The 14,794-nt window shown below is 47.2% G+C and overlaps 1 protein-coding gene across 1 annotated transcript in view; it reads left to right on the plus strand.

Moving 5' to 3' along the window:
* Positions 1 to 14,420: 14,420 nt before the first annotated feature.
* The window catches only part of CPNE4 (copine 4), a 988,906-nt gene continuing 988,532 nt past the window's right edge, over positions 14,421 to 14,794 (plus strand). Inside the window, exon 1 of the mRNA XM_029589334.1 lies at positions 14,421 to 14,769. The gene's annotated coding sequence lies outside the window, so the exon portion shown is untranslated. The remainder of the gene's footprint in view (positions 14,770 to 14,794) is intronic.

Raw genomic sequence — 14,794 nt, forward strand, 5'->3', positions numbered from 1 at the left:
GCCCCCTCAACACCTTGCATGACTATCTGGATGGTAGCTGGAATACATTGTAATGTAAAATCCACTAATCTCACCTCTTGCCCTGGGCGCTGAGGATTCAGCTGCATCTTTAATTGCAATGGAGTTAATGTAGCTTTACTCTTGTGCATAGTGACTAAGATGGTTAGCAAGGGACAGTAAGATTCTGAGAACTGGTAATGAAGGGGGAAGGGCAGCTACTGCTCAGGCAGAACTGTCGGTGCAAAGGAAGGGACTAGAAAAAGTAAAACTGGTTCGGGATCCCTTCTCTAAGTCTTCTTTAATTCAAGCTGTAAAGATTTGATCTGAGTGTCCTGTTTCTCTTTCAAACCCTCATCAAGAGACATCTGTAACATACATTTAGCAATAGTACCCATTCCCTTATGATCATAAATAGATAAATCACTCATAACTTTGCTAATCTTATCAGTATCAAACAGGGGTGGATTGCAGAAAAATATAGGCCCGGGGATTTTTTTCAAAACTGGCCCATGGGGTATCTGACACCTTCATGCACTTTCCCTGCAGCACTTGTATCAACAGCTCCCAAAAGCACACTAAGTCAACCCTGGAACCCAGCAGAATTGAGCCAAAATATCTCCAAAATAAACTTATTCTTTCCTAAATAACTAAGAAGTTGAACACATTCTAGAGATCATGGATGAGCAGAGTTGCAGCTCGCGTTCCATCCATGCAAACTGGTTGGCCCCCTACACTTCTGCTTATATCTCATATGGAGATATATTCTGGATTCCTGGTCTGGCTCTTGAACCAGTTGCAAATAATCACACTGCCAGCCAGTAGTAGACATACATGCTCATTCACAAACATTTTTTAGATTGCAGAAAGTTTATTGACACATACACACTAACATCCACAAAGACACATTCTCTTTCTCAGACACACCCACACACAAAGTGTTTTGAGTAGGCCAAAGCTTCTCTTGATGACTGCCCTGGTCTGCCTGTGGGTCCTGTTGTAGCAAGCCTCTGTAGCATTCTGTGGGTTAGCATTAGGATCATGAGCCAGGTTTTGAGTGGATATCCTCTATCACTTGTAGGGAAGGAGGCAGAGAAGAGCAGAGTTGGATATGCCTTGGGGTTGGGCAGTGGGCAGTTCACAGGACAAGGTTAGAGCAGTCCTTCTGGGCTAAAGCTGTCAGTTCACCTAGATATAAGGAAGACAATAAGAAGAGGTTAGTTGGTATATGGTGGTAGTGATAGGTGCATTCCTATCTAGAAGCCAGCTAAGTAGCACAAGTCCCGTTCTTGGGCTTATTGGAACAGCTTCTTTCTAGCATTCCCCAGTGCATAGGAAGGGAAGAAGACAGTGCCTATTAGTTCAATTATTGCACTCTCTGGAATGCAGTAAAAACCAGTCTGGCACTAATCCCATGTCTATGGTTACACTGCACAGCTCAGAACACCCATTTAGGGCGACCCGGCCACACTGGTCATGAATTCCTGACTGCAAGAGAATGTAGGCATTGTGACTGGATCCTGGAAACCTGGGCACAACATCCAGTATGATTCCCTTCGTATCGCAGGCAAACTTCCATACTGAGGAAGTGGAAGCCTTTGCAGTTGCAGTAGGTGGCCTCATCTCCCCCTAAGTGCAATTGATAGCAAGACAAAGGGAAAATATGCTATATGGTAGAAATCAGTCATTATTTGATTTTGTTGCTTTCTTCTCTGAGGGAAGGATATATTGAGTTCCTGAGCAATGCAGCCAGCACCTGATTTATAAATATTAAAGTTGCAAACTGACTGATTCCAGATGTACCTGGAATTTGATGGTGGCAAAAATTGCCAGGGCAGTAGTGACCTTGATGAGTACTGGCAAGGCTGCAGGTCCCACTCTAACTGCTGGGATAGGTACAGTATGGTTTCCTTGTTGAATCTGAACCTACACATGACTTACTCCTCGGACAGATCCAAACACTGTGTCCTAGTCCTATTTACTCTCTGTAAGAGGGTACTTCCTGCTTCTCTGTTCTCTCTCTCCTTCCTTAACTATTGTGACCTGAGTATCCATAGGGCTATTAGAGTTATACTGAAAGGGTCTCTCCATCACCTACTCACACCCTCCAATATGACCCAGTAATAAACACTCCCACCCCCATTTTTAGCCCTGTATGTTCTAGTTCCCCCAATCTGTTCCAGTAACTCTCCAGCATAAACCTATATGTCCCGGTTACCACCCAGTAGGTCCCAGTCTGTCCCAGGTATGCTCCCTCCCAATGCCCTAGTCTGCTCCTGTGTCCACTCACCCAGAGAAGCCAACCCATCAACTGCCAAATCCAACATCAAAATGAAAGTTTGCACTTGTGTGCATAAATGAGCAGTAGTTCACATGCAAGCTGGATGACGTTTGCACGTACATTGCATTTTAAAATACTTCATTATGCACATATGTACTAACCCCACCCCCCATCCTCAACACTTCCCTTTATTGCATGGGTACCTTTGTTTGCACACACGCATATACTCGCATATGTGGTCCCTTTTTAAATAAGTTTTACACACACTCAGGCCACATACACTCCTATATGACCCTTCTTTTTTTTTTTTTACATGAGTAAGCCTTTGAAAATTCACCTTTAAGTGGACAAGATGCAATGTGATGACAAGCAGGTTTATTAGAGAGTAGAGATGTGAATCGTGTCCTCGATCGTCTTAACGATCGATTTCGGCTGGGAGGGGGAGGGAATCGTATTGTTGCCGTTTGTGTGTGTAAAGTATCGTCATAATCGTTAAAATCGTGAGCCGGCACACTAAAACCCCCTAAAACCCACCCCCGACCCTTTAAATTAAATCCCCCCCCCAAATGCCTTAAATTACCTGGTGGTCCAGCGGCACACTAAAACCCCCTAAAACCCACCCCCGACCCTTTAAATTAAATCCCCCACCCTCCCGAACCCCCCCCCCCAAATGCATTAAATTACCTGGGTGTCCTCCGTAGCGGCGGTCCGTGGCTAAATCGGGGGAAGGGGGAGAGCACGAAAACCGGCACACTAGATCGTGAGGTCTTCCGCCCGCGCCATTTTTCAAAATGGCCGCCGCAAAATGGCGGCGGCCATAGACGAAAACAATTCGACGCAAGAGGTCATTCCGGACCCCCGCTGGACTTTTGGCAAGTCTTGTGGGGGTCAGGAGGCCCCCCCAAGCTGGCCAGAAGTTCCTGGGGGTCCAGCGGGGGTCAAGGAGCGATTTCCTGCCGCGAATCGTTTTCCGTACGGAAAATGGCGCCGGCAGGAGATCGACTGCAGGAGGTCGTTCAGCGAGGTCTGGAACCCTCCGAGATTTCCGGACCTCGCTGAACGACCTCCTGCAGTCGATCTCCTGCCGGCGCCATTTTCCGTACGGAAAACGATTCGCGGCAGGAAATCGCTCCTTGACCCCCGCTGGACCCCCAGGAACTTTTGGCCAGCTTGGGGGGGCCTCCTGACCCCCACAAGACTTGCCAAAAGTCCAGCGGGGTCCGGAACGACCTCTTGCGTCGAATCGTTTTCGTCTATGGCCGCCGCCATTTTGCGGCGGCCATTTTGAAAAATGGCGCCGGCTGAAGACCTCACGATCTAGTGTGCCGGTTTTCGTGCTCTCCCCCTTCCCCCGATTTAGCCACGGACTGCCGCTACGGAGGACTCCCAGGTAATTTAATGCATTTGGGGGGGGGTTCGGGAGGGTGGGGGATTTAATTTAAAGGGTCGGGGGTGGGTTTTAGGGGGTTTTAGTGTGCCGGTTTTCCTGCCCTCCCCCTTCCCCCGATTTACGATTTTTTGACGATAAATCGGGGGAATTGGTATTGTATCGTGGCCCTAACGATTTTTGACAATTTAAAATATATCGGATGATATTTTAAATCATCAAAAAAACGATTCACATCCCTATTAGAGAGTCTGTGAGCAAAAGCATCATGTAACAGAAAGGAATGTGGTTCAAGTAGTTCAGATTCACCTCAGTCTGGTTCTGAAATGGAACCAGTGATTCTGCAGAGAGTGACAGTGAAAAGAGAGGCACCACAGTGACCTCAGTGGAAGAAAGTTAAACTCTGCTGAAGCAGATAAGTAGACAATTAAGGGTCCATATTCAGCCTCGGAGTGGCTAGTTAGGACAGCCTTAGGGAGCGACCAGAGCTAGCCACATAGCTAAGCAGCTAACTTCAAATATTGGATTTAGCAGCATAACTTATGTGGCTAACTCTGGCCCACCCCAAAATGCTTCTCACCCACCCCTGGATCTCCCCCGAATTATGCAGCTAGCCGCATAACTCAGCTAGAATTTAGCCAAATATGGCTTCAAATATCGCTGTTTACCCATTTAGATGGATAACTTTTCAGTTGTCCATCTAAATGGTTTCTGAATATTGGTCTCTTATAGCATATCTGCACAGTTCTTTGGATGTATTTAAATGAGTGTTAACAGTTTTCAATGCCTTTGTTTTTGATCCTTAAATTTAAACAGGGTAAGAGAAGTACATGCTATTTATTGGGCATTGTATTACATTTTTTCAGGTATTCCAACAAAAATAATTTCTTCCCATATAAATATTTGAATTTGTTTCTATATCACATTTGAACCAAATTAAGTATTTTTATTGATTCCTGCCTCCCCCCCCCCCCCCCAATTCACACACACAATCAAATATTTCAGTTCAGCTATTTGACTATTTGATAAACATTGAGATACAGCATGGGAAATTAATCTGATGGGTTTTTTGCCTCCCTAAATTTATAGGTAAAATAAGATACTAAATCAGATCACAAATATTTTTAAGGAATCAGGAAAAACTGCATGGTTAATTTATTAGCTATAAAACATATGCACATTTTATATAAATGAGAAAATTTGTATGGGAAAAATTTCTCCTTTCAATATAGTTGCCTTAAGCTAAATTTCTCCAAAACTACTTACTTTCTGTTTATTATTCTTCAGGATTCTAGGCCCTGTCTACTAAGCTTTTCCCCCATAGACTCAAAATAAGTACCATAAAAATTGTCATACTGGGTCAAACTAAAGGTTCATCAAGCCTAGTATCCTGCTTCCAACAGTGGCCAATCCAGGTACTGGGCAGGATCCCAAGAGGTAGATAGATACCATGCTGCTTATCCCAGGAATAAGTAGATTTCTGCAACTCTACCTCAATAATGGTTTATGGACTTTTCTTCCAGAAACTTGTTTAAACCTTTTTTAAATGCAGCTACACTATTAGCATTCACCACAACCTCAGGGAGCTTAATTATGTGTTGAGTAATTATCTTATTAGTTTTTAAATGTGTCACCTAATAACTTCATTGTGTGTCTCCTAGTTTTTGTATTCTTTGAAAGAGTAAACATTTGATTAACATTTGCCTGTTCCACGCCACTCATTATTTTATAGACCTATATCATATCTTCCCTCAACCATCTATTTGTTACGCCCATCGGTCGCAGATGGCTGCGACCGCTATTGCTCACCTCTTTCTTTGCTACACTGACTCCATGGGGTAGTCTTGAGGCCTCCGCCAGCTATCGCTGGCCTGCTCGTCCCTGTTCCCGGACCTCCCTGGACGGCGTGGACGCTGACAACCGCCATCTTGCCCTCGGAATCCCTTAGGTGTGCGCGTGCGCCTCCAGGCCAGTCTTATGCACATCATGGCAGGAACCTCAGGGGCGTCTCCCCCCAGATGATGACATCCTCCATGGACTACTTAAGCAGGCTGGCAACGACTTGGCAACGAGTTCCCTCATTGCTGATTCCGCTTCGCTCTACATGGACTTCCGTTCCAGCTCTTGCTTGTTCAGCATGAGACGTCTGGAGTACCTGCTCCTTGGGGGCTTTCTCTCCGTCTCCGGCTATCCGCTCCTCGGAGGGCCTTCACCTGAACTGCTGCCTGCTCCACTCCCCGGGGCCTCCTCTGGAATCATCGCAACTCCACCATGAGTACTCCACTTGTGGACCACTACTGTATCATCTCTACTGAGAACCATCTTTGGTGTACCCCGTGCTGCAGACCACTTCCGTATCATCTCTACTGAGAACCATCATCAGTGTACCCTGCGCTGCGGACCACTACCTTTTCATCTCTACTGAGGACCCTCATCGGTGTACCCCGCCTTGCGGACCATTGCTGTGGCATCTCTACAGAGGGATTCTCCCTGGGTTCTCCCCACTTCACAGACCCATGACACACCTATGTCTGTGAGACTCTTTACTGCACTCCCCGCTCTGCGGGAAGTGACATTCTCTCTCTCTCTTCAGTTCCTACTGCTTTTCGCATCAGCAGCTAAGACTCCACTTTCCGATGGTGAGGTTCACGGGGCTCCTCCCTGTGGGCAGTACCATCTCTCACACTGGCCAAGGGCCCATGCACCCACAAACCCTAACAGCTTGCCAAGTCCATGGACCCGGCACAGGTCTCGGCACTGCAGGCCATCCCTGGCCTGGCTCAGTGAATTACAGAACAGCAGAAGATTCTGGAGATTCTGGCTAACACCATAAATCAATCGAATAATTGACTGGACTCCGCCTCGATGCCTGCCAAGCCAAGCCCCACTTCACATGCGTCACCATTCCAGCCTACAGTGCCTCTGCCGGCACCTCCTCATATTGCAGGTGACCCCTTGCTTTGAAGGGGCTTCTTGAACCAGTGCAACATGCACTTTTCTTTATAACCTGCATATTTCCCTGATGTAGTGTCCAAAACTACATACATCCTGTCCCTTCTGGATGGAAAAGCATTGGCCTGGGCGTCACCCCTCTGGGAACGAATGGACCCGATCCTTCAGGACCTGCCGGGCTTCCTTGCCCTATTTTGTTCCGTATTCAATGACCCAGGCCAAAAAACCATCTCCGGGTCTACGCTCCTACATCTGCAACAAGGTTCCATATCTCATCTGAATTACACTGGGACCTGGGTTGTCTGCGTGCTATATTCCTTGAAGGTCTGAGCCCGCATATCAAGGATGAATTAGCAGTATGGGAACTCCCTGAGGTGTTGGATTTGCTTATTGACCTCACCAGTCGCATTGACCACCGTCTTCGTGAGCACTTCCATGAGACCAGAGGATCCAAGCGGATGGCTTCAGGTACTCCACGAGGTTACCCTACACCATCCACTCAGACCACTACTACACCAAGCACCGAGGAAGAAGAACCCATGCAGATGGGCCATAGTCATCCAGCCGTAAAGGAAAAGCGTCGTCGTTAAAGATCCGGTCTTTGTATGTATTGCGGTCAACCCGTCCATGTGGTACCCTCTTGTCCACTTTGACCGGGAAACTCCCAGGCCTAGGTTCTGCCAGAGGACTCCTCCTAGGCCTGACCTCACCCTCTCCTCCACTGACTCTTCCTGTCTCAATTAATTTGGACACTCAGGAATTTCACACCCTGGCATTGGTGAACTCCAGGGCCAGTGGAAATTTTATCCTAAGGCAACTTGTGGAACACCTCTGGATTCCCACCATCCATATGCCAGCATCATTACTGCTTTCCTCCATTCATGGTGAACCATTACCAGGCAAAGTTACCTTCTCCATGGTCCCCAACAAACTCCGCACTGGGTCTCTGCATATGGAGACCATTTCCTTTCTGTTACTGGAGAAGGCTATACACCTGGTGGTCCTTGGGCTACCTTGGTTAAAGTTACACACCCCACAATTCGATTGGAGTACCCTGCAATTGTCCCAATGGGGCAACACCTGCCAAAAGAAGTGTTTAGCGGTAGTGTCTCCGATACCTTGCCTGACTACCACAATGTCCCTCCCTGGTCTTCCACTGCAATACTTCTCCTTTGTGGATGTATTTTCAAAGAAAGCTGTGGACACTCTACCTCCTCACCACTCATCTGATTGTGCTATTAACTTATTGTCCAACACTGAGCCTCCCCAAGGAAGGGTCTACCCACTTTCACTAACTGAGACAAAGGCCATGTCTGAATATATACAAGAAAATTTAGCAAAAGGCTTTATCTGACCTTCCAAATCTCCAGCTGGAGCAGGATTCTTTTTTGTGAGGAAAAAGGAGGCTCCCTCCGGCTGTGCAAAGATTACTGTGGCTTAAACGAAATTACCCAAAAGGATCGGTACCCATTGCCATTAATCTCCGAACTTTTTGATAGGCTCCAAGGGGCTAAGATATTTACCAAGCTGGACCTCAGGGGAGTTTACAGTTTGGCCAGGACACACCAGGGCGATGACTGGAAAACCACATTTAACACCTGCGATGGCCACTTTGAATATCTGGCAATGCCGTTTGGCCTCTGCAACGCTTCAGCGGTATTTCAGAATATGATGAACAAGATCTTGAGAGACATGCTCTACAGTTGTGTCATGGTCTACCTAGACGTCATCCTGGTATTTTCACAGGACCACCAGAGCCATCACCAGGACGTCACCAACGTCCTACAATGCTTAAGGTAAAACTAGTTATATGCTAAACTGGAGAAATGTTCATTTGACCAGGAGACTGTCCCTTTTGTTGGCTACATGGTCTCAAGCCAGGGTTTCCAAATGGACCCGCAGAAGACCAAGAGTATTCGCGATTGGCCTCAACTAACAGGCCTTAAATCGCTCTGAAGTTTCCTTGGTTTCACAAACTACTACAGATCATTCATCCACCACTATTCAACACTGACCGCTCTGCTCACTGCCATGATGTGTAAGGGAGCCAACACCTCTCAGTGGTCACCCAATTCCGTGGCCGCCTTCCAGGAGCTCAAGGAGGCATTCCTGCAAGAACCATGCTTATGTCACCCTGACCCTCGACAACCCTTCATCGTTGAAGTTGTTGCCTCAGATGTCGGTGTCGGAGCTATACTCAGCCAGCATTCAGCCAATCACACCTTGCAACCCTGCTCTTTTTCCCCCCAATGCTTCTCCCCGGCCAAGCGTAATTATGGAATTGGGGACAAGGAATTACTTGTGAATAAACTGGCCTTCGAAGAGTGGCACCCCTGGCTCGAGGGGGCACAGTATCAGATCATGGTATATACTGATCACAAGAACCTCGAGTATCTGCACCATGCTGACCACCTTAACCACAGACAGGCCCGCTTGTCCCTCTTTTTTACTCGGTTCAATTTCCTACAATAATACCGACCTGCTAATAAGAACACTCATTCTTTTACAACAGAAGATGTTCCCGATGTCCCACGGCACATCATTGATCCCAGCAAAGTTCTCCTCTCTACCACACTCATAGTGCCTTCTGGGAAAACAGTGGTTCCCCGACCATGCCGCAGGAAAATCCTCCGCTAGGCACATGATTCCTTGCTGGCAGGCCACCCTGGACAAGCTAGAACTCTTTCCACCCTGCAGAGGTTCTATTGGTAGCCCACCATGAAAAAAGACACTCAAGCATACATAGAATCATGCCCCACTTGCGCTCACTAAAAGCCACCAATGGGTCATCCTTAGGGTCTCCTACAGCTTCTTCCTGCACCCAGCGAGCCGTGGACACACATTGCCACAGACTTAATTGTGGACCTATCTCCTTCCAGTGGCAACAACACCATTTGGGTAACAGTGGACCGATTTTCAAAGATGGCTCACTTTGTGGTATTACCTGGTCTTCCTTCAGCACCAGAACTAGCAAAGTTATTCATCCGCCACATCTTTCGCCTCCACAGACTCCCGAAGCATATATTATCTGATCGAGGGGTGCAATTTACAGCCAGATTTTGGAGGTCACTATGAAAATTTGATATTGCGTTGGATCTCACATCCGCCTACCATCCACAGGCCAATTTATTTATTTATTTATTTGCTTTTATATACCGACATTCATTGGGGTATATCACATTAGTTTACATGTTAACACGGAGAATAATAGAACTAAGGTGTCTTATTATTATTACATTAAGGAACTCAAAAGCTTATATTATTACGTTATAACAGTCTTATTATTATTACATTGTAACAGTCGGAAACTCAAAAACTTATAATTACATTGTAACGGTAGGATAACTCAAGAACTTAGATTATTAAATTGAAACAGTAGGCAACTTGAGTGATTATTACATTGTATCAGTAGGGACATTGGGAGCAGTTTGGAACTTAATAGTGGTTCACGAGCATACAATAAGGCTTAATAACATAGTGACAGTTACCTTGTATCTTGAGATAGTGATGGGGAGGGGGAAGTGCGGTTTAGTATGTGGGCTGGAAGGCATTTCGGAATAACCAAGTTTTTAGATTCTTTTTGAAAGAATGGGTTAAGAGTTCTAGTCTGAGTTGTGCAGGGAGTTTGTTCCATAATGGTCAGACAGAGAGGACGAATCGTACCCTAAAATAATTTCTTCGGGCGTATGTGAACTCTCGGCAGAATGATTGGTCCAACCTATTACCCTGGGCTGAGTTTGCCTTGAACTCCCATCAATCGGCATCTACCGGGTCATCTCCATTTCAGCTAGTTTATGGACATCAGCCTCTGCCTCCTCTACCTTTACCTCTGTCTGTATCTTCTCCTGTGGCGCAGGCTTCTGCACAAGAGTTACACCAACTCTGGGAGCACACCAAACAACTTCTACAGCAAGCTGCCCAGAAGGCCAAGAAGTTCTATGATGTCCATCATCGGGCAGCTCCACAGTTTAACCCTGGGGACAAAGTTTGGCTCAGCACACGCTTTCTTCATTTGAAACTGCCTTCGGCACGCTTTGCCCCCAGGTATATCAGGCCTTTCACCATTCTTTGCATACTGGGCCCAGTCACGTACAGTCTTCACCTACCTACATCACTCAAAATTCATAATGCCTTCTACATCTCACTACTAAAAACTCTCATCCTGTCTGAGTTTTCCAAAAAACCTCCTGAGCCCCAACCTCTGGCATCCGAAGAGGACATTACCTACCAAGTACAGGACATCTTGGATGTGAGGAAGTGTGGGAAGTGATGGGAATATTTAATCTCTTGGGAAGGATTTGACCCAGAAGAAAACAGCTGGGAGCCTGCTGTCAACATTCTCTACAAAGAACTGATCAAGCAGCTCCACGTTTCTCACCCAAGAAAACCCAAACCCCCGGGGAGGGGCCCTAAGAAGGGGGGTACTATTACGTCCATCGGTTGCAGACGGCTGCGACCACTGTTGCTCACCTCTTTCTTTGCTACACTGACTCCATGGGGTAGTCTCGTGGCCTCCGCCAGCTATCACCAGCCTGCTCGTCCTTGTTCCTGGACCTCCCTGGATGGCGTGGATGCTGACGACCACCATCTTGCTCTTGGAGTCCCTTAGGTGTGCATGCGCGCCTCTAGGCCAGTCTTATGCATGTCATGGTGGGAATCTCGGGGGTGTCGCCCCCAGATGATGTCATCCTCCATGGACTACTTGTTATGTTTTGTAAGGTTTGGGTGGACCCTTGGACACTGTGGCAGCTGACCACACCCATGGGGAAGTCCCGTGAGGGGCACAGACCAGGCTCAGCTCTGGACACACAAACACAGATTATATCTTTATTTAGACAGTTTGTGAAGCCACCAGAGGTGGCGGTAGTGAGTAGAAGATGGAGCCTGGCTGGGCTAGTATTCCTCAGGGTGCTGGAACAGTGGTTCCTCCGGTAGCAGTGCTTTAGTGAAAAGAACTGAGAGAATGAGTACAATAAGATATTCACAGAGTCCCCAGTATGGAGAAGCCCCAAGATAGGGAGAGCTGGCCCTCGAGGAGCGAGTACCAGATCCCTGGGAGCAGAGCCTCATTGGCAAGTACTCACGCAGCAGTTCCACGTAGGAGATGGCACTGGCGCTGGAATGGAGGCAGGCCCTCAAGGAGCGAATACCTGGTTCCAGGGAAACAGCTCTGAGGAGTAGATGGTAGTAGTACTCACAGATGGTGTCTGTAGCGAATTCTTCCAAGTAGAAGAGGAGATGGCACAGGCAGCAAGTCAGGGAACATGGGCCCTCGAGGAGCAAGTACCGGTTCCTGATAGTGACCTGAAAGAAGCAGAGAGGCCTCCGAGGAGCAGGTACCCCGTTAACAGAAAAGAATCCAATAAAAGTTGGAGGCAGAGTAGCTGGGTATGGAGAGCGAATCCCATCCGTAGGAAATCCCTTGCTAACTCAATAGCTAGCAATAAACAATAGGCTTAAATATCTGGGCAGCATTGGCGTCATCACAGGGGGACCCCCCTGAGGTTCGCGCCATTGAGGAAATAAGAATGAGGACCGCACGGCACGCGCGCTCTAAGGTACGTGAGGAGCATGGCGAGAGGCAGCGGCCAAGCCGGTCTGGGGATGCCAGAGAGGATGGTGGGCAGAAGCCGTGGCAGCCAGATGTCCACAAGGAGCAGGAGGAGTCGCAGAAAAAGAAAGGTAGGCGGAGTGAAGCCGTCAGGCAGCGACAGTTGCAACACTACTTAAGCCGGCTGGTCCTGTCTGCCTATGACTTGGCAATGAGTTCCCTCATTGCTGATTCCACTTTGCTCTACACGGACTTCTGTTCCAGCTCTTGCTTGTTCAGCATAAGAAGTCTGGAGTACCCGCTCCTTGGGGGCTCTCTCTCCATCTCCGGCTATCCACTCCTCAGAGGGCCTTTGCCTTTGCCTGAACCCTGCCTGTCCCGCTCCCCAGGGCCTCCTCTGGAATCATCACATCTCCGCCATGAGTACTCCACTTGTGGACCACTACTGTATCATCTCTACTGAGAACCATCATCGGTATATCCCATGCTGCGGACTACTACCATATCACCTCTACTGAGAACCATCTTCGGTGTACACCATGCTGCGGACAACTACCGTATCATCTCTACTGAGGACCCTCATCAATGTACCCCGCCTTGCGGACCATTGCTGTGGCATCTCTACAGAGGGATCCTCCTTGGGTTCTCCCCACTTCACAGACCCGTGACACACCTGTGTCTGTGAGACTCTTTTCTGCACTCCCCGCTCCGTGGGAAGTGACATTCTCTCTCTCTCTCTTCAGTTCCTACTGCTTTTCACACCAGCAGCTGAGACTCTGCCTCCCGACAGTGAGGCTCACGGGGTTCCTCCCCATGGGCAGTACCATCTCTCACATCAGCCCAGGGCCCACGCACCCACAAACCCTAACACTATTCTCCAAACTGAAGAGTCCTAACCATTTTAATCTTTCTTCATAAGGGACTCATTCCATCCCCTTTATCATTCTGGACACCCTTCTCTGTGCCTTTTCTAATTCCGCTAAAACTTTTTTGAGATGTGGTGAACAGAATTGCACACAATTAGGTTGCACCATGGAGCGATACAGAGGCATTATGATATTCTGTGTTTTATTCTCCATTCCTTTCCTAATAATCCCCAGCATTCTATTCCCTTTCTTGGCTGCTGCTACACATTGGGCAGAAGATGTCAATGTATTATCAAGGATGACGTCTAGATCCTTTTCCTGAATGGTGAGTCCTAATGTTGAACTTTGCATTATGTAGTTATAATTTGGATTACTCTTCCCTAAGTGCAGGTTAGGTTTTTCTGTATGGCTTTTCATCTGATTTATAGTAATGTGATTGACTATTCTTATTTGAAAGGTAGGGAAGCACAGGGCTCCTTTAGTTAACCAGTACCAATGGTTGGATTTTACTAGTTATCAACCTGTTTCTTGACTAACACTGTTTTATGTGATATAAGTATGCTTCTGAGTGCCTTTTGGGAGTTTAAACTACAGAAGATTTTCTCTGGAAAAGTGACTGTTGCTATTTATATTATACTAATCTGGTTTCAGACTTGTTCAATATTAGGAGCGAGTTCCTTTAAGTTACCTGTATTTGCATTCTCTCGTTTTTGTTGAGATAATCAGAGATAGTGTAAATTGGCATCTTCCCTTCCTGCTGTGAAATCTGACTCTCCCTCTCTTTGAATGTATGCAGTAATTTCTTTCCTGACAGAGTATCAGTAAGCAGACTGAGGAAGATGATTATGTCCTAAAGCATCCCATTTATTTGCTTATTTAGAAGGAAAAAGACTCATTTTTAACACAAAAAATATTTTTGTGAACCTATTGCACTTAATTAGCATGCTCTAGATTGAGTCTGCCAGAACTATGTATTTTCTCTCTGTTAAATTGTGTGCGAGTGCAGATTTCCCAGGATGTTCACCAGTGGGACTTTAAGGGCAGAAAAAATAAATAGACCTAGAAGTTTGTATTAATAACATAAGATTTAAAAATGCTTGCAAGAGCTGAGTTGGCTGCTGTTCCGAACGACCTCCAGGACAGCGCCTGACTTTTTGTTGATTACTAAAGGGATTGTCTGCATGTTGAACGGAGGATTAGCTCTGCACTTATTTATTTTATTGCAGATGAATGCATGCCCCCTGGCAGTCCCGGCGCTTTGGTGCCCCTGCAGGATGTTCCCAGGGGCAGAGGCGGATGCTTAGTGGGATGGGAATGCACCAGCCCCAGTTCCCTCTGAAATCCTCCAGAGGGCGCTGGCGGCCAGCGCTGAGCAGAGCAGGCACTGAAGGGGGAGCCCAGGCTCAGAAGGAGGATCCCTCTCCTCGGGAGCCGGAGCTGTGCTCTCCTTGCCATCCAGCACTTCCACTTTCCACCCCTGCTCCACATCTTCTCTCCTGATTTTCCTCTGCCCTCACTGCTATCCGATCCCCAGAATCTCAGCTGCACCGAGCATGAAGCTAGAGATTCCAGAGGGATCCTACTTCGATCGTCCCGGCAGCCTCTTCCCTCTCTCTTTTTTTAAAAATTTAAAATACATATAAAAAAGGGAAGAGTGGAGCAAAAACAACAGAGAGGATTTCTTTTTAAAGGACGAAGAGTGGTGCACTGGCACTAAGTTCTATCGAGCGTTCAGGTAGGTGCTGCTGCGTGCGATGCAT

Source organism: Rhinatrema bivittatum, chromosome 2 (assembly GCF_901001135.1).
Source record: "Rhinatrema bivittatum chromosome 2, aRhiBiv1.1, whole genome shotgun sequence".
Lineage (NCBI taxonomy): Eukaryota > Metazoa > Chordata > Amphibia > Gymnophiona > Rhinatrematidae > Rhinatrema > Rhinatrema bivittatum.